The 27,305-nt window shown below is 33.0% G+C and overlaps 2 long non-coding RNA genes across 2 annotated transcripts in view; both read left to right on the top strand.

Moving 5' to 3' along the window:
• The window catches only part of LOC134271653 (uncharacterized), a 34,827-nt gene extending 7,736 nt beyond the window's left edge, over positions 1–27,091 (top strand). The window contains exons 3-4 of the long non-coding RNA XR_009993065.1: positions 24,647–24,789; positions 26,825–27,091. This is a non-coding gene — a long non-coding RNA (uncharacterized LOC134271653). The remainder of the gene's footprint in view (positions 1–24,646; positions 24,790–26,824) is intronic.
• LOC134271654 (uncharacterized) lies at positions 1,418–10,750 on the top strand. Its single transcript, XR_009993066.1, has 2 exons — positions 1,418–1,488; positions 10,423–10,750. It is a non-coding gene; the product is annotated as an uncharacterized LOC134271654 (long non-coding RNA).
• Positions 27,092–27,305: the final 214 nt, after the last annotated feature.

Here is a 27,305-nt window from a genome sequence, read left to right as displayed (position 1 = left end):
TTTCAATTAAGTGTAAAATAATTTTTCTGGCTCATACAAATGATACTACATGTCTGTATATATTTGTATATTCTTGCCTTTTAATAGTTGAATTTTTTTTATTTCTTCAGGTTATTGTTTATTTCTTCCGTTGTTATTGAAATGCACTCTCAAACACTATTGATATAATTATTTCAATAGTGGTTGTATTTCAACAGTGGTTACTAACTATGTTTGCTATTGAAATGCACTCTCAACAACTATTGATATAATTATTTCAATAGTGGTCGTTATTTCAATAGTGGTTGCAACAATGCACTCTCAACCACTATTAATATAATTATTTCAATAGTGGTTTTATTTCAATGGTGGTTACTAACTATGTTTACTATTGAAATGCACTCTCAACCACTATTGATATAATTATTTCAATAGTGGTCGTATTTCAGTAGTGGTTACTAACTATGTTTGCTATTGAAATGCACTCTCAACCATTATGGATATAATAATTTCAATAGTGGTCGTTATTTCAATAGTGGTTGCAACAGTGCATTCATTTTGTAAATTATTCTCATATGGGCTACATTCCACCTAATTAGATATTTAATTGTTTTTATTATGCTTAAATTATTATTGTACATTCAAATAAGTTATATTACTAAACTTTAAATATAAAATGTAAGTAGGAAGGTTTATTGTCTGATAACTAAGAATTAAACTTTAAAATATAACAGAAGACTACTTCACCTCAAAATCACCATTAAAGCCACATGTTGGATGTTAAATGAATTAGAGGGAAGGAATTTAACTGTGAAAAAAAGTCATCAATCCTTATACTAATCACTCTTTGTTACAAATTTAACGTTGAACTTGCTTACAGACATCAGAATGTGAAACACTAACCTACAGACAACAGGTGGGAGGAATCAGTACAGTGATTTAGGGAAGGTCATGACTGACAAAGCACTGTGTCTTAACACATTTTTAAATACAAAAGTGTATTGTAATAATGATAAAAAAAAAATTACTGGTCAGAAATATTTGAGTGAAAAAAATATATTTAAAAAGTTTATAATCTTTGCATTAAAACGGTACTTTAGTTAAGATTCAAACGGAAAATACTCGGATGTTAGATTCAAAGTAAATTAAGCATAACATGTCAATTAACTTTTGATGACGTTAATATTTTTAATTGTTTGTTTGTTTGTGGTTTTGTTTTTATGTTCATGACAAAATATTCAATAAGTATAATGTTTAAAAAAATAGAACTTCAGAATGAAATGATTTCCAATTACATAATCATCAATCCTTTACATATCTGTACTCCTGTATGTGTTTTCATTGGCTCAAGGCAAATTGATATGGCGTTTTTGTTTTTACGTAATTTTCCATTGCTTGTGTCAGCCAATGAACCATTTACGCGCAAATTATACGTATAAGCGTCGGAGGTTGCCAAAGTTACAAAGTTTACTTTAAGGATATAATTCCTCAGATTGGAAACCTGTAAGGGTAAGAATTCTGAATTGATGGCTAATTCTCTTTTTCATCAGCTGATTCCTCTAAAATGCATCGTGAATGTGCTTCAGTTTTAATGTTTGCTTTTAAAACAGTGTTTATATATTTCTGCACTGGGAAACCTTCAAAGATTAAATAGGTTTGCATTCGGCGCTTATTTGTTTACTCGTTAAACCTCCCTTTTGAGAAATGCTTACTCATAACGAGACGCCATCGTTTGCCCGCAAAGGGCTACAAACTGAGATATATGTACTCGGTTTTGACGGCCATTGAACAATAAGGAGTCTTTTAATATCAGCAAGTAATGAGAAATAGGACCTCAGTTTAAAAGGTCTCATCCGACGTACCTTTTTCTATGTCTTGTATTTGAATCTGAAGCCGCGACGTAAAAATCAACAATTACTAAGCAAGTCTAAAACAAACAATCTTACTACTGTGCCACACGGGCGATTGTATTGTACTGTTTTTTTTAACGTCCCTCTCGAGCATTTTTCACTTATCAGGAGACGCCACCAATTGCCGTTGGAGAGCTCCAAAATTTTGTCCTATACTCGACACGTACGACCATTGATCAGTAGGGGATCTTTATCTTGCCAGTTCCAACAGCAACACAAGACCTCAGTTTATACGGTCTTATCCGAAGGACCGGCCCCTCTGAGCCCCTAATTTGAGAGGTCAGCCCCTTTTTTGTGATTCCAAATGAAAGATCTTGTGATTTTGAAGATTTTTTCTTATTTAGAGATTTTTTTTCGTTGTGGAGATATGCTGAATGGAAATATTTAGGGGTCATCGCTCAAGGTCCTCAATGGGACCATTTTACAAAAATTCAAAGTATGTATATTGTTTAGAACATTTTTTTGACCATATTTTGTTCAATATTGCTTATCAAAATATTCCCCCAATTTTGAGATATAAAGTATCAAAGATTTGATATTCTGGCCCCTTGTGACCCTTATTAGGTAACATATGATCCAAATTTTATCATATATTGTTGCAAATCGTTAAGATGAAAACCTTTGCTTCTGTAATGTATCAAAAAATTGATCATTTAAGAGTTAAAGATGAAAGACTTTTGGCCCCTCTGAGCCCCTAATTTGAGGAGACGGCCTAAAACGATATCAAATGAAAGGTATTGTGATTTCAATGACTTTTTGTTCAACACCTATTCAGAGATTACTTGCCGTTATAGAGATATGCTGTACGGAAATATTTAGGGGCCATCCCTACAAGTCCTTAATGAGGCCATTTTACGAAAATTAAAAGTGTGTATATTGTTAAGAACATTATTCTGACCATCTTCTGTTCAATATTGATTATCAAAATATTCCCCCTTTTCTAGATATAAAGCGTCAAAAATTTAGAATTCTGGCCCCTTGGGACCTCTAATTACGCAACATATATTCAAAACTTTATAATATATGGTTGCAATTCGTTTCAAATGTAAAAATAAAAAGCGATAAAATATTTTGGACACACGGGGGATCGAACCCGGGTCGCCCGAGTGAGAATCAAACGCGCAAACTATTTAGCCATTTGGATCCCCGCTTCAATTTTTCAAATGCAAATATCTCGAGATTGAATTTTTCGATTTTAAAACAAATTACATGTTTTAATTCTGCAAAAGGGTCTTCATTCAATTCGAAAACAAAAATATAAAAAAAAAAGTTAAAAAATTGCGTTTTTTAATTCGCTTCCGGTAGCGACCGGAAGTATTGACGACACACGGAAAGGTGATTTTGCAAACCTATAAGTCATGAACTATTATCTCCAATAAGTACCCAGTTCATATCTTAATATCTTATATCATGTTTTGCTACTAAGTTAAGACAAAATCGCATTTTAAAATCAGGAAATTGTCGATATCTCACGAGCAGAAGTGACGTCATCGACAAAACAAATTTCCGAAATCGCGTGCACAAAATCGGAAAGAATAATAATAATAGGGAAAGAGAAACCGAACAAAAAACAATAAGGTCTTCCGTTGGAAACGGAAGACCTTGATAAAAAGAACTACGAACGATAGTATTATTCACCCGCCTACATCTAATAAATTTTTAAAAGTTAACATATTTGAATGATTTTTATACTTTTATAGATATTTGTATGATTTTTTGAAAATATTAATTATCTGGGAAAACAGAGAGAGATAACTCTATTTTTTTTTTCAATATAGAAGTCAACAGAAAACGGAACATATTTTTAAAACATACCCCCACCACGTGAAACAAAAAAAACAAATAGTAAACATGGATTTTTTGCATCACAAATCGATACCAATACTTTTGTGTTTCACGGGGAAACATTTGTTTACAAAATACGCATTTTTTCATCAATTTCGAAGGGGTTTACAACTAAAACAGTTCATTTATCAATAACATATGTTTAATTTCATATGTGTAAAACATAAAGAAAGATTTAAGGAACCTTCATCCATATCCAAGAATATTTCAAAATATGCTGCTGCTTTCAAGCCCAATTTCAATGGAAACGTCGTCTACCCCCCATAGAAAAAGAATTGGAATTAAAAGTAATTGACTGTTTAACACTGGTATTAAAATTATAAATCAATTACTGTTATAATGTTGAACTCTTTTTAGCATTCAACAAAGATTTTATGGCCAAATTGCCATTATTATTGCATCAAATGGTTGTAAAATGTAGGCGGAAATCTGGAGTTAGCGTACGTAGTACTTTATAAAACAGGTGTCAGTTAAACATTTTGAACAGATGATAACTCTGACTGGAGTACCATTTTAACCTTATTTCATTATGCTGTTTATTCATAATTTTCCAAAAGCTATATGTAATATATCAGAAACAACACCGGTATATATTTTATATAGTTTATCTAATAAGCACAAATATATATACAGCCTGACTACATTGGATATCAGTTAGCAAGTAAGTGTCTTTTGTACAAAAATCGTTTTATATTTTATAGTCTTTGGAGCCTGGGAAACAGGAAATGTAGGTGACTCAATTTCAGAATAATGTCAGTAGGTTACTGAACTTCGTGAGAGTCAGAGAGCTAACTTTGCTTACGTGTCAAATCAATTATAAACAGATTGTGATACAAATCTAGTAAACTCCTAAACATTACAATCCTCCCCTCTTTGAATTTATACTTAACAGATGGACATATAAAAAGTTTTAAAATGAGGTTAAACATTTTCTCAAGAGTCAAGTTCCTTCGCTTCAGCAACAAATGTTTGTCTAATAAAACTGTCATTGTCGCGTGCCGTTAAAGGGTCGCACGTGGTTGATGTTTCGATACGTAGCTCTACCATTAATGTCAATCCTCACAGCACTGCCCTCGTGGGATATAACTGTGAACGGTCCATTCCATTTTGTGTCTACCTTGGATTTTGGCATATTGTTCCTTATCAGCACTCTCTCCCCCGCAAGCAATTTGACAGATTTTGCCTTGAGCAATCGGTCTGCGTATGTTTTAATTCGAATTTTATTTCTTCTGTCCTGACGGTTAAGAATTCTGTTCCTTTGAATTTGTGGCAATTGTGGAATTCTTGTTCTCAATTCTCTGCCGAACATTAATTTTGCAGGTGATTCTCCTGTTGTGCTGTGCGGTGTATTCCGATAATTTTGGAGAAATTTATATATTTCAAATCTCCAATCCTTGCGCTCTACTTTTGCCATTTGTGCAGATTTCTTTAGTGTTGCATTAAACCTTTCAACCTCTCCGTTAGCTTGAGGCCAGTACGGTAAAGTTCTGTGATGTTTAATTCCGTTCCGCGCTAAGAAATTTTCAAATTCATCTGATATGAATTGTCTGCCGTTATCTGTGAATATTTCTTCTGGTAATCCATAGGTTGCAAAAATTCTCACTGGTCGTCTAATAATAGCTTCTTAAGTTACAGTCTTCATGATTTCGATTTCTGGGTATCTGGTATAGTAATTAACTATTACTAATACTTGTTCTCCGGTTGGGAATGGTCCGCATAAATCCATTCCTAATTTTTTCCAAGGTCCTGTGGGTAGGTCTGTCATCGTAACGGGTGCTCTTTGATTTGATTTACATACCATTTGACATGCATGACATGACAATACAGCGGTTTCAACATCTTCGTCCATTTTTGGCCACCACACTTTTTCTCGTAAAAGTGCCTTCGTTTTAACGACTCCTTGATGTGACTCATCTGCGATTTCTAGTGTTCTCTTCCGCAGGGATTGTGGGATGATCATTCGAGCCTGTTTTAGTACAATCGGTCCTCGAACTGCTAGCTCTGATCGGATATGGTAAAAAGGTAAAATTTTGTCCGATTTGGTCCAAGTTCCTGAAGTGATGTTTTCCCGTACTTGTTGCAGCGTAGGGTCGTTTTCGGATTCGCGCTCAATTTCCTCTATGGTCATTGCTTTTGGTACTGCGTGTTCGATTACGAAATTGACATAGTCTTCTGCTCTTGTTTGTTCTTGATTCGGAGTATTATTGTTTGCATTTTCCTGGCGTGAAAGTACATCAGCTGCGTTTTGGCTTTCAGGAGTATAGATCACAGTAAATTTAAATGGTTGTTGTTTCATGATCCATCGTTCTATTCTAGCAGGTGGTTTGTGTTTTGGTGTAAATATGTAGGTAAGGGGTTTGTGATCTGTCAAGATGGTAAAATCTACTCCATACAAATACGTTTGAAATCGTTGGCATGCCCATACGATTGACAGTGCTTCTCGTTCTGTTTGAGAGTACCGTCGCTCCGTGTCAGTGAGGGTACGACTTGCGTAAGCCACTGGACGAAATTCTCCGTCTTCTTGTTTTTGTTCTAATATTGCTCCGAGCCCATAAGGACTTCCATCTACACTTAGTCTTGTTTCTGCGCTTAGTTTATAGTACGCCATAACTTCTGATGATGTTAATAACTCTTTTAGTTGGACGAAATCTTTTGTTTCCGTGTTTCCCCACTCCCATTTTGTTGACATGCGTGTCAGCTTACGGATTGGCTCAGCTATTGTTGCTAAATTCGGAATGAATCTTGCACAGTAATTGACAAGTCCAAGAAAACTGCGGATTTCTTGTACATTACTGGGTTGTTTTGCTCTCTGAACCGCTTTGACTTTCTCTTGGTCGACTTTAATTCCTTCTTTGGACAGTATGTGTCCCATATATTTCAGCTCTGTCTTGTAAAATTCGCATTTCTCTTTGTTCAGAGTCAGATTACTCTCTTGAAGTTTATTGAAAACTTCCCGAAGCGCTTTATCATGTTCTTCTTTTGTTTTGCCGAAGACAATTATATCCTCTGATATATTCTTACAGCCTGTGATCCCTTGTAAGACTTGCTGTATTATTCGTTGGTAAATTTCCGGTGCACACGAAATTCCAAACATGAGCCGTTTGTATCTGTACAAACCTTTGTGGCAGACAAAAGTTGTTATGTTTCTTGAATCTGGCTCTAATTCAATTTGATGAAATCCCGATTTAAGATCAAGTTTTGAGAAACATGTTGCTCCGTTCATTTCTTGTAGTGTTTCTTCTACATTCGGAACAGGAAATCGTTCCCGCATTATCGCATTATTTGCTTGACGCATATCCACACAGATTCGCACGTCGTTTTGCTTCGGTTTTGGTATGCAAACAAGAGGTGAAACCCATGGTGTCGGTCCCTCAACTTTTTCAATTACATCTAAATTTTCCAATTCATCAATTTTGTTTCCAACAGCTTCACGCATGTGATATGGCAGACGGCGTATGGGTTGAGCCACTGGTCGTACTGTGTTGTCTACATGTAACTTGAGTTGAAATTTCTTTAGTTTTCCAAGCCCAACGAAAAGGTCGCTGTATTCCTGAACTATTGTTGAAGCTTCTTTTGTTATCTCTTGGATGAAATGCTGCTCCAATTTAATCAACTTTAATTGCTCAGCTGTTGTTTTGCTGATCAAGTTTCCATATTTTCCGGGAATGACATGGAAAGTTGTTCGAATAGATTCGCCGTTATGTTTCAACTCTGCCGTAATGATACCAAGTTGTTTCAGTGGTTTTGGTGATCCGTATGCAAAAATTTCTGATGTTGGGTGTTTCAAAGCTTTATTGTCCGGGAACAAGGTTCGAAATGTTACTCCGTCCAGAATGTTGACACTAGCTCCAGTATCAATGACAACACTTACATCTTTGTTGTTGATTTTAACTTTGATTGAAGGTGTTTTATTATTAGTTACACTGAAGGCAAATTCAGGGGTAGTATTTTCAACAACGCAATTAAGGCACTTGGTGTTGCACACTTTTGCAAAATGACCTTCATTTCCACATTTATTGCACTTTTTTCCCCGTGTTATTCTGCAGTCACGACCAAAATGACCTTGATTTCCGCATCGGTAACATCGTTGGTTGTTTCTAGGGGATTGGTGTTGCCCTCCGGGTCCTTTGTATCCAGGAAGTTGTTTTCCATGACCTCTGTCATTCCGTTCCCATGCACGACTAGGTTTTGGTTTTTCGAAATTTGGAAACTTTTTCTATTTCATCTGTTGGTTAATTTTGTTGACCTCCTGTGGAATAGCTGGATTTTCTTCCATTTTCTGTGCTTGACTATCTGACATTTCTACGGCCCTTGATATTTCCAGTACTTTCACTAAGTTGAGTTCTTTTTCTCGCAGAAATCTTCTTCTTAGTGCTGTTGATTTGCATTTATCGATGACCTGATCACGTATATTGTCATCTTTTGCCGCTCCAAAGTCACAAGATATTGCCAGTTTTTGCAATCGTGTCACAAAATTTGTAACTGTTTCATTTTCATTTTGTGATGCCTGACGAAACATATGTCTTTCGAAAGCAACGTTTTTTCTTGGTGCAAAGTAGGTATTTAAATTATTAGCTATATCATCGAAGTTCTCACCTGTATGTTCAATAGTATCATATATGTCCTGAACTTCAGGTCCTGCTAAATGTAGGAGAAGCGCACGTTTTTGTTTCTGAGTAGTAACTCCGGATGCTTCCATATAATAATTGAATCTCTTCATCCAATCTTCCCATCTTTGGGCTACATTTGTTAGTTCTCCTCCTATCACGAACTGAGGTACACAAGGTAAATCGATTTTCGTTGCCATATCTTCAAATTTAATTGAATCTCAGATTTAACTTCTCCAACAAATTAAATCACAGAGTTAACATGTTTTGTACATCCTCGTCGCCATTGTAATATATCAGAAACAACACCGGTATATATTTTTCATAGTTTATCTAATAAGCACAAATATATATACAGCCTGACTACATTGGATATCAGTTAGCAAGTGTCTTTTGTACCAAAATCGTTTTATATTTTATAGTCTTTGGAGCCTGGGAAACAGGAAATGTAGGTGACTCAATTTCAGAATAATGTCAGTAGGTTACTGAACTCTGTGAGAGTCAGAGAGCTAACTAACTTTGCTTACGTGTCAAATCAATTATAAACAGATTGTGATACAAATCTAGTAAACTCCTAAACATTACAATATATATATATATATATATATATATATATATATATATATATATATATATATATATATATATATATATATATATATATATATATATATATATATATATATATATATATATATATATATATATATTACATCTGATTCGGAACTGATAAATTGAAGCTTCTATTTTTTTTTAATATTCTGTGTATGTTAAAGTAAAATATTCACTTTTTGTATGATATTTTGGTAAAGTATGAAACATGTGATAAACATCAACTAAGTGAACAGCAAACAACCAGTAAATTATAAATTTATTACTTTATCGTGTTAAGCAGAAAAAAATATTTTAGATAAAAAAGTCTATTATCCTTAAAAATTCCAAAAAATTAATATATTCAATTATATTCTGAGCGAAATAACTAAAAGATTAAAAGTTGAAACGCAGCACTGTTAAGGCCTACTATGAAAAATCAACGGAAAATAGACTTGCAAAAAAGGGGATTTTTTTTAAAAACTGAATTTATTTTGATCAAGCCGTTTTATCATCACAGAACTTAAATACTTATGGAAATAACACAGTATGACCCACTCTGTACTGTATGAAGTTTGGTCCCATCGGTGGACAGTCACGTGATGAATGCATAAGTCGTGTACCGAATGTAGGTCATTAACAAATTTCAATATCGCAAGGGCATACCCTAGTTGAAATTAGAAATTCAAGCTATTAATTGTTTCTGCATACTTCATAGCTTCTGAAAAGTGCTGCTGCTTTGTATAGAATTCGCGTTTTAATAGTTAGATTTTCAAGTAAATAGACCAATGTCGAATTATGTTTGACTTTTAGCAAATATTTTGTGAACTTATAAAATCACGCCCTCGATTTAAAGAAAGCAGCAGCACTTTTCAAGTTAAGGAAAATATCTTTTATCAATATTGAAAAAAATGGTTAAGATCTATTCAGTGTATGCCCTTGCGAAAGTACGATTTTATGAGGCATCTCGATGTAAAATATATGTAACCTGTACATAAAAATACGACATAATTAATAAAATACATTCTCTTAATAGTTAATGAATAATCGCTCTAAATAAAGGATATACATTGGTATTAATCGACTATTAAAAACCTGTAAATAATATTCCGTTTAATAATAAAACGCATTTTTCATTGTTAAATAATTCCTTAATCTGCCTCTCACAGTACATGAGATACGTCATTTTTACCAAAATGACGGCATGTTTACAAGTTCATCCTGATCAGTGCTTTCTTTATAAGCAGCTACATGGGATTTAACTAGGAACTTTTTTTAATGCATTGATAAGATTTATTACTATTTATTATGCTAATACAGTTAGAAATTGCAAATTATTTCATTTTCATGTTTTATTAGAAATACATAAAAGTCATATTTTTGTGTGACTTTACAGTAAACTTTTCCCGTATAAATTAGGCCCCGCCCCCTTTTTCAAGCCTTCACAATGCTGCGAAATTAAAAAAAATAATCTCTTCTGTTCGTTTTAGATGAAGAACCTCACCTTACTCGTCCTCTTTTGCTTTCTGTCCCTGGTAATTGTTGACCCGGTCGTTAGTCAGGGTTATTGTTCAACGACTTGTCGAGACTGTAACAGGTACTGTAGGAAGCAGGATTACGCCAAAGCAATCTGCCGACGATCAGACTTCTGTCCGCGAGATATCCCAAACAGATGTGATTGCTTCTTTAGAAAGTGGCATGCTTGATGAAACAAGGAATAACATGCAATATGAACATTGACTATATTATAGAATATAATAATATTTATAAAAACAAATGTAAATCGTGTTTTAAGAATAAATGCATAATATTATTCAATATTGTTTGTTCTTTAGTGGTACCCATAACTTTTGGCTGTTATAACTCTTATTAGCAAATACAAACTATCAGAGTGTTGCATTTCTTAACTGAAATTTTACGTACAGAGGGCACTCAAGGGAGCAGTTCAAGCAGGCACTCAAGTAAAGCTATACCAATATTAAATTTAACTGCGGATAGATATGTACATGTATGTCCCCTACCAAATGTAAATTTTGGAATAAATGACAGCTGAAAACCTTAAAAACCATGAAAACAAAATCCCATGAATTATTAGGAAACCATGACAGTTTAACAGATAAGAAGAAAAGTAATCACTTTATGTTCACACTAAAAGACATAATATTATGTTATTGTAAATCATTTTTTTTTATTTAAGAAATAAGGTATCATTTTTTGAGTTTTATTGAGATGTAAAACGGGTTGGTCACGTGATCAAATCCCGTAAAGCCCGAAGGGCTTTATGGAAGATTTGATCATGTGCCAACCCGTTTTACATCTCAATAAAACTCAAAAAATGATACCTTATTACTTATATTTACATATGTGACTAATTCATACTTTAAATTTGCCTGATTGTTATTTTTAACGTGTGAAATGCATTGATTTTTCAAACCCAACGGCATGTATGTAATCCACTAAACGCGTGTTGACCCTTTATGACGTCACAGAGAAATTACGTCGAACGTTTATCCAAACGCACATCTTTGACCTCTTGACCCCATACCTGTATTTACACAGTTATAAAAACGCTTGCCTTCAGTAGTGTTATATAAAGGAAAACATTTGCAAATGTAAATATTTATGGTTAAAGGTACATTAAAAAAATCAAACATATATATTAGGTTAAGTTACTTATTCAGTAAAAATGAGAGCTAACAGACAAAAAATTCACTCTCACTTGCTGTGTGAAATTAACAAAAATAATTTATTTAAAATAAAAGAAACAAAATTATATACAATAAAGTATAAAAGAACATCAAAGATATAGTAAATTAATGAATAAATGAATGTAAAGCAATCAAAGTATAAATTTATTACAGACTGTTCATTTTGTATTATCTTTCTTTTGCTCATTTTTTATATAAATCACGTATGTTCCCTTTTCATTTCACTTAATACTTTTAATACAACATTGCAGATAAAATATAACAAACTCTGTAAATACATGTACATCAATGGAACAATGTACCATATATCATAAATAAATTATTTTCCGATTCATTTTTATTGCACATTGATAGCCTTAAAAAAAGATTTAGAATATTTACAAGTATGATATCACTTCCTTGTGGACATAAAAGGGATTATAAAATAATTTTTATTTTTCAAAAGGAAAGGTCATTTGATTATGTCAATATTTGAAAGACCCCACATGCAGAGTCATGAATAGTCGTTTTCAAAAACCATCAACAACTACGTTTTTGATTCTAATTGAATTTCCTAATTTCGCAGAGCACACGCTGGGTGTGAACAGTCGGGAGGGGATGCTCACTCCTCCATGGCACCTGATCCCACCTTTAATGTTTAGAGGTCCGTGTTTGATCTGCTCCTTGTATTGTTTAATGGGCTTTTGAGCTTGAATACTATTTGTTATCTCTATACATTTCCCTTTACATCACCTGTCCCTCATTCTTCTAAAAAAATAACTCCCTAATTATCCCTTAGGGTCTAATTTCACTTTTGTCAAAGGAATCAATGATGAAGCATTCGACTGAACATACCTATCATTTATACTCAGGAAACAAATTTGTCATGGTAAACTAATGCTCAAAGGAAAAATAGACCTGAAACCAATCTATAGAGCACAGGTGTCCATCCCATCTACAAATACAATCAAATTGCATGGTCTGATATATGCACTTAGTTTTTATTTTCGAAACATGGCAGTTTATTTATTCTAATTAGAAAACGTTTTACTAACACTTCCATCTTAATGTATTACTGTTTTCTTAAGATTTAATTGATTTTTCTTTTATTTTCAAATGTTGATATAAGGGTATTGAATCTCATATTGATTAGGTCTTAGTTTAAAAAAAAATTGGATAAGTTTCATTTTTAGTTTTTCCATCTATCACAGTTATAAATCATGTTATCTTAAATAAACCCATCATACGGTTAAAATTAGAAAAAAAAATAGAATGCTTGAAATTTCGGTAATTTTACCTCATATTGTAGATGTTCTATGAACAAATCACAATTCTATTGCAATTGCCAATGTTCCAAAGTTTATTTTGGGGTATGACATGGTTATTCTGGTGATCATTTTTTTTATTACAATTCATATTCATTTTATTCTGTAGTATCTAAGGTACCCTAGATTCTTCCTTTCCTTTCATTAAGAGACTAGAAAGATAATTTCATCTTGTAAGATACCTTCTGCACAATTTGAAACCATTAAAACTACGAACTGCCATGTTTCTTTTCGACTTTCTATTATTCTGCAATTTTTCAGTAACATTTCTCATTCCAAGACAATTATTTTTTCTCTCAAGGTATATCTATTTTTTTTTTCATTTTGATAAATTAAAAAAAAATGAGGGAAAATTGAATTAAGCTTAAATTCTTAACTTCTTGTGACGTGTTCAATTCATTAACAGAAAGTTTTAAATCAATTTGACATTAACGTATTCTTAGGTTGAGACTTCAGATTTACGTCTTTATTTAAAAATGAATCGTTTTAATACAACCCTCTTTTGAATCAGCCGCTAATGAAATAATCATCATAATATTTATTGCAAACGAACTGCACAAGATGTAATGGGAAATCAGTTTTTACAGTCTCTGTGTTACAAAGACAAAGAACGCTATTTCTGGGGTGAAGGTAAAAATTGAACATATATTTTTTCTCCATTATGTTCTAAATTCAAATTCTACTTGGTTATTTTAACTTAATTGTATGGTTGTAATATCATATGCAAGATAATCAATATTTAGAGTGTGTACGATATCCGGTGGTCGAATCAGATATATATTTTTTTGAATTTAGAAATGACATTCCCATCTATGTTTAGTTTATTACCAGATCGTACCAAAATATAATCTATGTAACAACATATACATTAATTTCAACTCTATGATCTGGAGTATGTGTTAAAATTCATTAATGGATGAAAACTAACCGACAAAATATTCTATTCATTATTGTTAAAAATTGCGACGCTGAACAATAATGAAGTAAACCAAATTAATCTTCAGTATTGAGTGGAGAATGACACATGTTCAAATAACAAAAGAGATGGAAGCGATGGAACAACATGTTCAAACAAGTGTCCCAGACACCAGTTTATATGAGATTCAAGGGTAACTAAACTAGTTATTTGATGGTACAGTTGTTTGGGATATTTATGGAATTAAATGACGAACTAAAAGTCAGAAGATTCCAATCATATATGAATATTGTATATGTAGTATAATAACTCCAGATGGCTGGAAAATTGTCTAAAATGTATATATTTGAAAATCGTTCGAATTCTAAGGTTAGTAGTTCGTTGAGTATGGCTTACAAACAAAAAATAAAATGTTATGTTAATTCTCTACGTCAAGAAAATCTAAAAATCTACCATTGCGTATCAAAAAAGAGTCCATGAATTACATTTTGATGTTTGACACTGACAGCTAATCAGTGAGATTGGTCTAAATGAAAAATATTATTTAAAGAGAGATTTCGTTTAGAAAATGCTCGCATTTTCTTGGAAAACCGTCGTTATTTATTTGAAAGCTATTAAATCTGCTTGGATTATACTTGTATTAAATGAAAAAAAAAGTAAATAAAAAACTAACCAACCAAATCGTCGGTTGGGTTTCTTTTTTTATTTCAAGCTGAGTGAAAGTGATAAATTCAAAATTGCATCAATTCAAGATTTAAGAACACAATATAAGTTAAAATCTGCTTTATCATGAAATAAAATCGATGGTTTTGGTAAAATCTACCATTGATTCCTAGGCCTTCAGTATTGAATTTGTATCACATGTGTAGTCTGGTTATCAACTGATTTTGAATTTATATATGCATAGTGTCAATGATTTTTTTGAATTGTTCTTTAAAACAATTATTTTAATTTTAATAATTGAAATGAATTTGAAAATATAGTTCAAGGAAGTTAGCTACAATGCGTTAATTCTAAAAAAAAAATATATCTCTATGCATATTTCCAATGACCATTTAGATGAAGACAAAGACGATTCTCGTGATGTTGTTCCTTCTCTCTCTTATGGTTCTGGATTATGTTCTCTGTGGGGAACTGTTACAATAAGCGAAGGGACTGTACTTACCAGAGCTGTTATAGACGATGTCTGCGGGACAATTACATAGGCGGATCCTGTGAGTGGTCGGGAAGGCGATACAAGTGCAAATGTGTGGAAAGTATGGGATGAATCGGGGTTGAAAACACAGATACAACCAAGAGCTTACAGCTGAAAAGAGATAAGAAATCACCTTTTTAAAAAAGAATAAATTCATTCTGGTTAGGTTTAATTGTTCGTAGATTTTAAGGGCAACACAAGGAAATGTCAGCACACTCATTTTTCGCATATATGGGTAGAGGGAAACGAAAAACATTTCTACATTGGAGACGTGGGCTAATAATAAAAGCAATAATTTTGAAATATTGTATTTATTTACATGTAAAAGATAAAAAGAAATTAAAGAAAATTTATCAGAACAAATGTTTAATGCAAATTAAAGTTCATTCTTTTTAAACAAAAATAAATATAAATGCTTTAAGTTCGCGTTAGGCAAATTCTATGATAAATGCAATGACCTTGTGAGCAAATTTAATCAATACGTTTATTTATTCAAACGTCGATTTATGCTTTTCGTACAAAATGTTAGACTGTATTTTACCCACAGAATTGTCTATGTGTTTTTCCATTTGCCTGATCAGGACAAAGTGGTTTCGGCGGGTCTGATTGGTTGACACGGAGGGTTTTCCTCTATAGCACCTATACCCACCTCTGATCTTTTTAAAAGTATTTTGTCTTCTGCTCCTAAATTGTCTCAATTTTTGAGTTTGATAACTGTTCTTTATCTCCATATCAAATTACAGTCAAAGATGTACCCCTATTGGTGGTCAGTATGTTCCCGTTGATTCTTCTATTCATGACTGAGTAGAACACAATATTAGGAAATGATTCTAGTTGTATTAAAGGTTTCAGACCATTGTGAACATACCTGTACATATAGAAAGTTTAATTGGTGATCCTCGGCTAATACTCAGGGGTATCAAACGTATGCTGTGTGTGTGTGTATATGTTCCGGTTCTTCGTTTTGATATAAAATCAAAAGTTTGTGCAAAAAATTAAAGGTAGGTATGTTATAGATATATTTGAGTATACTTTTTTCTATCCCGTCATCTATTTCCAAACACTCTAAAACGTTGGATGTTTCAATAACAAGCTATTCTTTTACAAGTGATCTTACTGGAAAATGTTTCTCTTCAAACACTTTGGAAAATATTTGAAAAACAGCAAATTTCCAAATGTTAATAGAATAGATAGAGGATATTGAATGTTTTGTAGTAAGACATGAATTTATTTCAAAAGAGAGACAGTATTCTTTAATTTATATTTTCACTCTTAATTCGCACACGTGAAAATATGACAGAGTCCTACTCAGAGATGAAATAAATTCCATATGTATAAAGCGTAATATTTTCTATCTTTTACATTTTCTTTGATTTCCCCATTGGTGTTGACTTTTTGTTATACTCATATTACATAACGCCATGGGTAAAAACACAAAAATTTAGCGCTCATTAAAAAGTAAGCAAATGTAAGCGTAGTCATGGACATTTGTCTTACAATAGACATTTTATATACGAGATGTCTTCTCATTCAATAACAAGTTAGGTTATCACCATTCTTTGCCCTCTTCATGAGAAAATTAGGTATATCCTATTTGAACAGATCAAGGAATGTTATAAATTAATTTGTTTACTTGTTTGTTTTTTTAACGCCCCTAGAATACATTTCCACGCCACAACTTGCTGGTGGAGGTCGTTATAATTCCTTTACGTTTTACCTTGTGAGTTCATTTGCTGCAGTCATTTTAAATGTAAATTCAACACAGATTTTTGTTGCATTTTGAATGACATATTTGATGTCATTTTTTATGTTATTGCTTCCATAGTAAAACTTTACTACAGAATTTGTTGTCAATTTTATCAATACATAAGGCTTACTATGACCGGTCGATAGGGCACGTTTACTCCTCCTACGCACCTGATCCAATCTGTAGTGTTTTCAGAGACCCACTTTGTCATGTAATAATATGCATACGCGCTCTTTCTTCCTGGAAACTAATCCGTTTTGTAAGCAAATAAGATAATGTTTCCTTCGACCCTGTTTTGTTTAAGAGAAAAAGAAACTATAGGTGTGCATTTTTGACGTGCATATATTGTGTAGCTGTATTTTATCCCCCGAATATAACAATGAAAAATAGGGAATCAATTTTTATATCTCAATTAGAATGAAAGAAGACATTGATTTTGTTTCTCTTGTATTGTAAAGCTGGGTAAATGATAAATAACTACAAAACCAAACTGGTACATGTACATTGTATGTCGATTCAATATTTGACACATGCTAAAACATTCAATAATTTTGCATACATTAAAGGTTTACTTAGACATAATTATCATGTGGAAGAAAGGGGAAAAATTAAATTGCTCAATCAATAGGTGGTCGATTGGTTGACATAAGAAGATAACAATAGGAAATATAGACATAAATTTCTATATGTTTTACCTTAAAAGACAGAAAAATCTACATTATGCTAAAATATGCCTGATCTGCCAACTGGCATAAATAGATAAATAAATAAACGTCGGGAATCCGATGGTATAACTTGATGAACAATAACTCATAAATCATGTTTAAAGGCAAGAAATGCCTGCAGAAAAAAGAACATGCGTACATGTATTATGTTGATTTTTGAAATCTCGAAAATTCTATGAATACGAGCACATGCACGGAATTTCTTTTCTTTTGTAATTTAGATAATAAAAAAACGATGATTTAAAATTTTGAACACGTATATAAATATAACGCTTAATAGACAGTGTATATGCTCAATAGTTATACGACATTATTTTGCATGGGACTTTTCTGTCTATTTTTATTCAAAGTATCTCAATAACTAAAATACTGTTTTCTTTCTAAAGAAAGATTCTAAGTATAATTTCTAATCCAGGCTTTTTGATATCATTGACAGCTGCTTCTTCAACAAAAATGGAACTCGTAAATTTACTTACCTCGTCATTGGTCATTTGAAAAATTATTTTGTTAAAACAGATTCTGATTGCACACATAAGTACTTTGAAGTTGACATCAAGAAGATGCTTGAGTTTCTGATTGACAATATCTATGTGGTTTTTGGAGACCAGGTATTCCAACAATCTATTGGAATTCCCATGGGTACAAATTGCACTCCGTTATTAGCAGACTTATTTTTATATTCATATGAAGCAGAATTTATGCAAAATCTTATGCGTGAAAAGAAGAAAACACTTGCTGTGGCCTTCAACTCGACATTTAGATATATCGACGACGCATTGTCAATTAATAATGATAATTTCCATTCCTACGTCGACACGATATATCCTGGTGAGCTTGAGATAAAAGATACCACAGAGTCCGACACGTCTGCTTCATACTTGGATATTTTACTTGAAAAGGACACTAATGGTAATCTAACAACCAAGCTATATGATAAACGTGATGACTTTAACTTTTCTATCGTCAACTTCCCTTACTTATGCAGCAATATACCTTCATCACCTGCATACGGAGTATATATATCTCAGTTGAATCGATACGCAATAGCATGCTCTACCTATGAACAATTTCTTAAACGAGGTAAATTATTGACAAGCAAGTTGATGAAACGAGAATATCAACAGTCTCGTTTAAAGTCATCATTTCGTAAATTCTATGGTCGATACAATGACCTTGTCAGCAAATACAATTTATCATTGAATGAAATGCTGACTGACGTTTTTCATACCAATTGTTAGTCCATAATTTATACACTGAATTGACGACGGCTTTTTTCCGTTATTTCCTGATTATGACAACGAGCACACGGCGGGTGTGACCGGTCGGCAGGGGATGCTCACTCCTCCATGGCACCTGATCCCACCTCTGATGTTTCGGAGGTCCGTGTTTGCTCTGCTCTTATTTGTATATTGTTTGATGGACGTTGAGATTGAATACTGTTCGTTATTTCCATATCCTTCATAGCTTACAAGCCATATTGGCGGAATGGTATAGCGTTCCTGTAATCGGTTACAGTATACCCTGGGTTTGACGTTACCTCTCTAGTAAAACAACATAAACATGACTAAGTAACAGTTTTTCTTGGTTGTCCCTTTTTGCTCAATGTGTGAATGAAAAATAATACTATCAAACGCCCAAACGTATTCACAAATTTAAAGCTACTATGATTTCTGGTCTTCTTGTACATGTTTTTTCGCTTAGGGTCCTACCCAAAAAAGCTGATAAAACATATTCTTTAATTCATACAATATTTCCCTACAAAGTTATTTTGTCTTGCTAATCAAAGCATAGGGTTCCTTGCACGTTTGGCCGGTTTACGTGAGTAAGGGATGCATACTATTCCTAGGTACTTTATTTCATCTCTGAAATTTTCAAGAGAAGGTGATTTGTATACCACCTTCACAATTTTTTCTTCTAGAAAAAAAGATGGAACACTATTGGTTATCTGAACTGTGTAAACATTTTTATCTGCTTCTAAACAGTTTTTAGGATCTCTGCTTTTTTTTAAAAGGTGAGAGTGACAGTCCAGTGATATCAATCCTCGCAAACTTAGGGAAGCATATTAGTTTTATATTATGTAAAGTAACATAAGATATAAATTTCATGTCAGTTATGTTTCAGATGAGGACTTATGTCTTGATTCCTGTGCTGTGTGTTCTCTCAGTAGTTACCTTAAGTTTCAGATGAGGACTTATGTCTTGATCCTTGTGCTGTGTGTTCTCTCACTAGGAGTTGTCGATCCTGTCCAGAGTCAATTTTCATGCTCGAGAAGCTGCAGCGACGGGAATGCCACAGAACTTGTTGGCGCAACGGACACCATATAGGGATTTGTGTCCCCCTGTGGTTGGTTGAGAAGAAGAGGCAGATGCTTCTGATGAGACCATACACTCTACAGAGAAATGAGTCAGTGTATTTCATTTATAAGAAATAAAAAAAATCACGTCTTAATTTGGTTTGCTTACATGAGTTTACGCCGAATTGCACACTCCAACGATTGTTGTATTGATTCTTAAACAAATTTATTAACATAATTAATTGCAGTGTTTTTGAGAAATATTTTGTAACTATGTCACTCTGTTTTTTTCCAGTGACACATGATATAAATGACATCATGTGTTATGAATGATCATATTCGATGAAACCCAAAACTCTATGCAGAAATAAAACACACACACACACACACACACACACCACACACACACACACACACACACACACACACACACACACACACACACACACACACACACACACACACACACACACACACACACACACACACACACACACACACACACACACACACACGTCCTCACACATACACATACACACACACCCTCACACACACACACACAAAGCAAAAGAAGAAAATTAAACGAAAGTAGATTATCTTTAGTTCTACATTTTGAATATTTTTAAAAATATTTTTCACCGATTGACCTAATTGACGAAAATATACTGTTTTTTGTGTTTCTTATGGGAAAACAAGTCCTTTTAGATAATGTATATATGTTAAAAAAGGAAAAACAAAAGCAGGAAATAAAGACAAGAAGTCAATATCAAATCCAGAAAAAAAGGCATAGATCTTTAAAAATTCTTTACCTGCTTCACCTGTTAACAAGTAGAATTGGTATAAGCTTCCCTTATTGACAAGTCTCAAGAGGACAGGGGTTTTATTTATCAGGTACATGGACATCCGAAGTAAGTTTTGGCAAAAAATGGCAACCTGAGCAGACGTATGGAATCAGTTTAAAGACAGACGATGAAAATTGTATGGTTCGCAGGGCATATAGAATCTCAAAAGTCCTAACAGAGCAAAAAATAATCACCTTATACATGTACTTCCACTTTGCTACTTATCCCTTGGTATTACTTATATTAGTATCATATAGATTTGAAATTGCTACTTATCCCTTCGTTTCGAGGTCTCAATGTTCATAAGACGCTATTTCATTTTATCGATGTATTTTTAAATACAAATTTTAAGCCAATCCAAATCTTTGTGCGGCATTAGCACATACCGTTTTATGGTTAAGTTCGCCGCTGTTTAGGCAAATATAAGAAAACAAGGACATACATGCCATGTATGCTTGAATGTGTAAATAAATTATCGAAGAAAATAATGATACTAAAATTTCTAACAGTGCATTACATCTGAATGTGTAAATAAGTGTGTTTCTCAAGAGGGGACACTAAGTGTAATTCGGAGTTAGATACCCGGTGTTATTACTAAACTATGTGTAAAAATGTATTTTCAAAACAAGTGTCTGTGGATCGTTACTATGACTTTGCCAGAAGGATATGGAGATAACGAACGGTATTCAATATCAAAGTCTATAAAACAGTAAAAAATAGGAACAGAGGAAACACGGACTTCCGAAACATCAGAGCAATTACAATTTGTTATTGAATCAAATGCTGACTGACGTTTTCGTACAAATTGTTAGTCCATTATCTATACACTGCATTAACGACGGACGGATCTGATCATGACAATGTGATCATGACAATGGATGCTCACTCTTTCATGGCACCTGATCCCACCTCTGATGTGTTGGCAATCTATTTTTCTCTCCTTTTTTGTATTGTTTTATGGAATTTTGATCTTGCATGCTAATCGTTACCTCCATATGCTCATTTGCTTCAATTTCCAAAGAGATATCAAGCTTGCATAAGAGAAAAAAAAACTTAAGGAGCTCTGCTGAATAATTGTTTCTATTATTATACAATTGATGATTTTAAAATATTTTGGTACGACACATATTATATAATATAGATTAATATCTTATGTAATAATATACATCGATGATCATTATCTGCTGAAAACTGAAGCAAAATTTTAATGTTAAAGAAATGTGTTTTTGCAGATACTTGTAATTATTCACTGTACTAATCATATATACCCGGCTGTTTTCGAGAGCGATTGAAATTTCTCTCTTCGTAAACGGTAATAAAGATTGTTATGATACTTAACATGTGCAGGACTTCATAATAAAAAGAAATCCAGAGGGCTTACATCGGGGGAATGAGGGGGCCAAATGTGAGTAGTTTTGAAAGAGATAAAATTTCCATTGAATGTTTCGTGTAGCCAATCAGTAACATTTCGAGTTGTGTGAGGCGTATCTCCGTCCTGTTGGAACCATATATCCTTAGGATTAAAACCCCTTCTTACTAAGCATGGCAAGAATTTCTTCTTCAAAAGTTCCAGATAGGAAATAATGTTAACAGTCTGAGTTTCGCCTGTTTCATCTTTAAAGAAAAAAGGCCCGATTATCCCTTTAGAGCTCATGGCAGCCCAAACTGTTATTTACTCTCCATAAACAGGTTTCTCCAGATAAAGATTTGATTTTTCGCTACCCCAGTATCGAGAATTTCGCTTGTTTACTATCCCGTTTAAGTAGTAATGAGCTTCATTTGAAAAACAAATGACATTGACTATATTGTCATGCTCCCTTACCCATTGAGCAAAAGTAAGGCGGCTCTCAATGTCACTTTGCTTAAGGTGCTGCATTACAGATGTTCTATAAGGCTTTAAGTACAGGTCAAACCTTAAAATTCTGTGAACACTGGGTCAGCTACAAGACATAGTGTTACTCACATCGCTTAAAACTTTCCTCACAGATCTTTGTGGTGTTTCCTCTATAAATTGCTGCACTTGTTGAATACTCTCTGGAATTCTCACCGACTTCGGTCTGCCTCCATTGTTCTGTCTGTTGTCTTGAATAGATTCTGTTTGCTAAAACTTTTTTACAATTCTTATTATTTGCTGCTTGGTTACTCGTTTTTCCTTTTGAAAATCCTTTCTTAAAATTCTTGTTACAGTAACTGGAGACTGGGTTCGGTAATAAACATGTAGTTTTATAATGAGAGTAGCTCGCTCCTTTGATAAATCCATTTTTATCCAAAGGCAGTTTTCATTGCAATATCATGAGGTTATTTTGTGACATCACAATTCCAAAAAAGTGAGAAATTTTCCCGCCATATTTTGATGCTATAAAATTGTATTTATTCAATTAAAAACTTAGACAAAAATCAAAGAAATTGGTCAAGGCATTTGTTTTTTATGGTAATTCATATGGTATCATATATTTTGGGACACCCTGTAGTTATCACTTCCTTAATATACCCAATTTGAATCGACAGACAATATTATGAGAGAAGTGGTTGGTGCACCAAAAAAGAAGAACAACCGATCGGGAGTGATGGAATATATTTCATAATGCTATGAATAGCGTTATTATTTTTGGGATATATCAGAGCACGATTTGCGTGAGGCTTTCCTTTAGGGTGAAAATAAACATTGTTTCAAAACGTCCGTATATGCAACATGTTGGAAATAAAATAAATAAAATTTGTTAATTTCATAATACGATAAATAGCGTTATCATTTTTGTGATATATCAGTTCACGTTTCGCCTGAGGCTTTTCTTTAGGGTGAAAATGAACATGTTTCAAAACGTCCGTATATGCAACATGTTGGAAATAAAATAAATAAAATTTGTTAATTTCATAATACGATAAATAGCGTTATCATTTTTGTGATATATCAGTTCACGTTTCGCCTGAGGCTTTTCTTTAGGGTGAAAATGAACATGTTTCAAAACGTCCGTACATGCAACAGTTTGGAAATAAAATGAATAAAATTTGTTAAATATTAATTGTTCCAGACTGATAGTGAACAGACATACATCAGAGTGTCACAATAGAACACAAAACGAGGGACGTATCCGGAAATGAGTGTGAATGGGTGAGGCGGGATGCTTCAATGATAAACAGTTATAAACAATTATGTTAGAAAAAAACATTAAAAACCATATATACTAATGTTTAAAATATTTCATGCGTTAATTACTTTTTATTCACGAGAGCCTTATTTTCGCAAAATTTTCATTATAGTCTTTATTTGCTTGAGTGAGTAGTCTTTTACCACAAAATTCATATTTTGAAAAAAAAAATCTGTCCCGCTATTAATATTGACACAAACTTATTTGATGGTTACCTATTGTTATAGTTTTTTATTGTTAGGCCAGATTTCTTTACCAATAAAGAAATGCGTGTTTTTTTCAAATGCATAAAAGGTTGGTGTCTCCAATATGGATCGATACGCATGATATTGTTCTACAATTTCTACAATATATCAAAAATACAAGCTATTGACAACAAAATTCTCCTATGCTCAAATTAATGATATTTTTTATCAGTAAATATATTTTCATTAAATTAAATGCCAAATGATTTTTCCATATTAACTGCAATTATTCGCAATATTATCCAATTCCTTTTTTATTTGCCTGATCTAAAGAAATGATAGGTGAAATCCTTTTACAAGGGAATGTTCCTATTCACCTTATCCAATCTCTAAGGTTTAAAGGTTTTTTTTAGACTATTCTCTTGATTCATTTTGAAAAAAAAAATCGACTTTTGAGATTGAACATTGTTCATTATCCCAATAAACATGTGTGAGTTATTGTATCTAATTATAATTTACATTTCAGGACTTGTATTTTTATCTATTATTCCGACAAAGTCAAGTTTTTAAAGCTCCAGGTTGCAGTGAAATGCATTTCATCCAATAATTCATATTTTTTTTGTATTTTGAAAAAATTGTTTTTGCTTTAGGCATGGAACCTGCTGAATTTAACGTGATATTCCAACCGGATTTGTCTGAAATATATGGATATGGAAAACAATATATAAACATGTATAACAGTTGCTACTGTTAGCCTTAAAGCTGCGTTGGACTGAAACCCTAAACATTAAAGGTAAGACATGAATGTTAGCCTTAAAGCTGCGTTGGACTGGAACCCTAAACATTAAAGGTAAGACATGAATGTAAGAGGTGAAGAATACGAACAGTTATCTACTTCCAAATAATACAGATAAATGACGATTGTATGAACACGAAACCCTGGTAATTGAAAAAGTACGATCAAGGGTCCCCTGCTTACCAGACACACCTTTTGTATGTATGACATCTATATATTGACCAGGGATACAATGACATTAATTGACGTGTATCATACCAAAATATAAACGCGGTAAAAATAGCATTTTTTTTAGAATTCAACCAATTTGGTCGTCGAAATGAGGTTGAATAATCAAAATGGTATATTTCTCTATTAATAGTGGGGACAGGTTGAGAGACCGACAGAGAAGGACAATCTCGTTTTTGCACGAATGATACGTGATATGATTTGTCGTTTCAAGAAAATTGCCCCCCCCCCCCCAATCGATTTGATGAAGATTTTTGTATCACAATAATATTAGTGTATACTTGCTTCACCAAAATAGAGAGAGAAATACTTTGTTAATGTATTAATGATATAAATGTAGAAAATGTAGGGAAACGACTGAGAATTTGTTGAAATTATAACGGGTGGATAAAATAAAAAACACAAACTTCACAAACTACGCAGTTAGGTTAGGGACTGTATTACTTATTTCAGCCTCTGCAGAGCTTTGGGAAATCGATTGTGTCGTCCCGTAAAAACTGTTTAAATAAAAATACATCGAAGTTAATCCTATCTTATCATAATAACTTTATTTGAATATAGAATTAAAGCCAAATTGATCTCGCTCAACTGCAGCTTTCAGCGATGATATAACGAGCTAGTTTGACACACACTTCCTCTAAATTTTAACTATATATCAAGTCCTCATCGTAGCTTGTAAATAGGAAAATCTAAATAAATCTAGCGGGATCTGATCACTATATTCTTTAATGTATTAATAAATATATCCTTTTAGATTCAAGTTTGGTCCTACCAAAATGGCCGACCCAAGTCTTATATAGGAAAAATCTCCAATGCAAATGTGCACGTAGTCACAATTATACATATACATACTACTATAACTAATAAATGTTTGGAATATAAAAAAATCCTTAAAATGCTTGCACTGATATATATATATATATTTTAATTAAGAAATAGAAAAACAACAAATAATCAATGATTATTGAAAATTATTAACATGCATTTAAAAATAACACTTAACAGACAGTGTCTATCCTCACACGACGGTTTTTATTTTGCATTATACTTTCCTATCTTTTTTTTTAGTATCTCACTGTCTTAAATCCTTTTTTCACTGTATAGAAAGGTTTTCAATATGTAACCGAAAGCTTACAATCCACATTCAATTTGGCTGATTGGTATAGCGTTCCTGTGATCGTTAACAGTGTATCCTAGGTCTGACCTCTCTAATAAAATACCATTAACATGTCTAACTCAAAGTTAGTCTTGGATGTCCCTTTTTGCTCAGATTGATAAATTCTTTTAAACGACCGACGTATTCCCAAATCAAAAAACTACAACATTTCTCTGCTTCTCCTGTAAATGTTTATTCGAGTTAGTTTCCTACAAAATAACGGATTAAAAAAATATGTATTTTGAAGCATTTCAAACAATATTTCTCTAAAGATTATTTTGTCTCACTGATCACTTGCACGCGTAGCCGGATTTCGAGGGTTGGGGATGCATACTATTCCTAGGCACACAATTTTAGCTGTGAAATTTTTAAGTGAATGTTATCTATCTGCCGCCTTCACAATTCTTTTTGATTATTGAAATAGATCGACCATTGTTTGTCATCTTCACTGTTTTAACATTTTTATCAGTTAGTTTACAGTTGTACATGTACTTGATTTATGGATATTTGCATCTTTTTTTGCAAAACTAAGAATGACAGTCCAATGATTTATATCCTGCTTGCAATCTAAAGAAAGCATATTAGTATGATACATGTATAGTTACATAATCAAGAGTAGATATAAAAGCCCTGTCCGTTGTGTTTCAGATGAGGACTTATGTCTTGATCCTTGTGCTGTGTGTTCTCTCACTAGAAGTTGTCCATCCTGTCCAGAGTCAATTTTCATGCTCGATAAGAAGCTGCAGTAGCCTAGATTGCTCCAGAACTTGTCGACGCTTGAGACGCCGTACGGGGATTTGTATTCCCTGTGGTTGGAGAAAAAGAAAATGCAGATGCATCGGATGAGACCATATACTCAACAAAGCATTGAGTTTATGTATTTTCTTCAAAGAAATAAATAAAATCACATTTTAATCTGTTTTGCGTTCACACAGAATTGCACATCCACTATTTACATTGTTGTATCGATTCTTAAATAAATTAACAGAAACTAACTGGAGTGTTAATGGAAAAATATTTTTATGCAACTCTGATTTTATTTATCATTATACATGATATAAAATACTTCTTGTGCTATAAAAAATCAGACTTGATTGATAATAAATCTTGAAACACAATCCTCTATCAG

This window comes from Saccostrea cucullata, unplaced genomic scaffold (genome assembly GCF_032062105.1).
Source record: "Saccostrea cucullata isolate Sc308-1 unplaced genomic scaffold, CSIRO_AGI_Scuc_v1 ctg2103, whole genome shotgun sequence".
NCBI lineage: Eukaryota > Metazoa > Mollusca > Bivalvia > Ostreida > Ostreidae > Saccostrea > Saccostrea cuccullata.
Note: the sequence above shows the minus strand (reverse complement) of the source record. Positions and strands in the feature narration are given on the sequence as shown.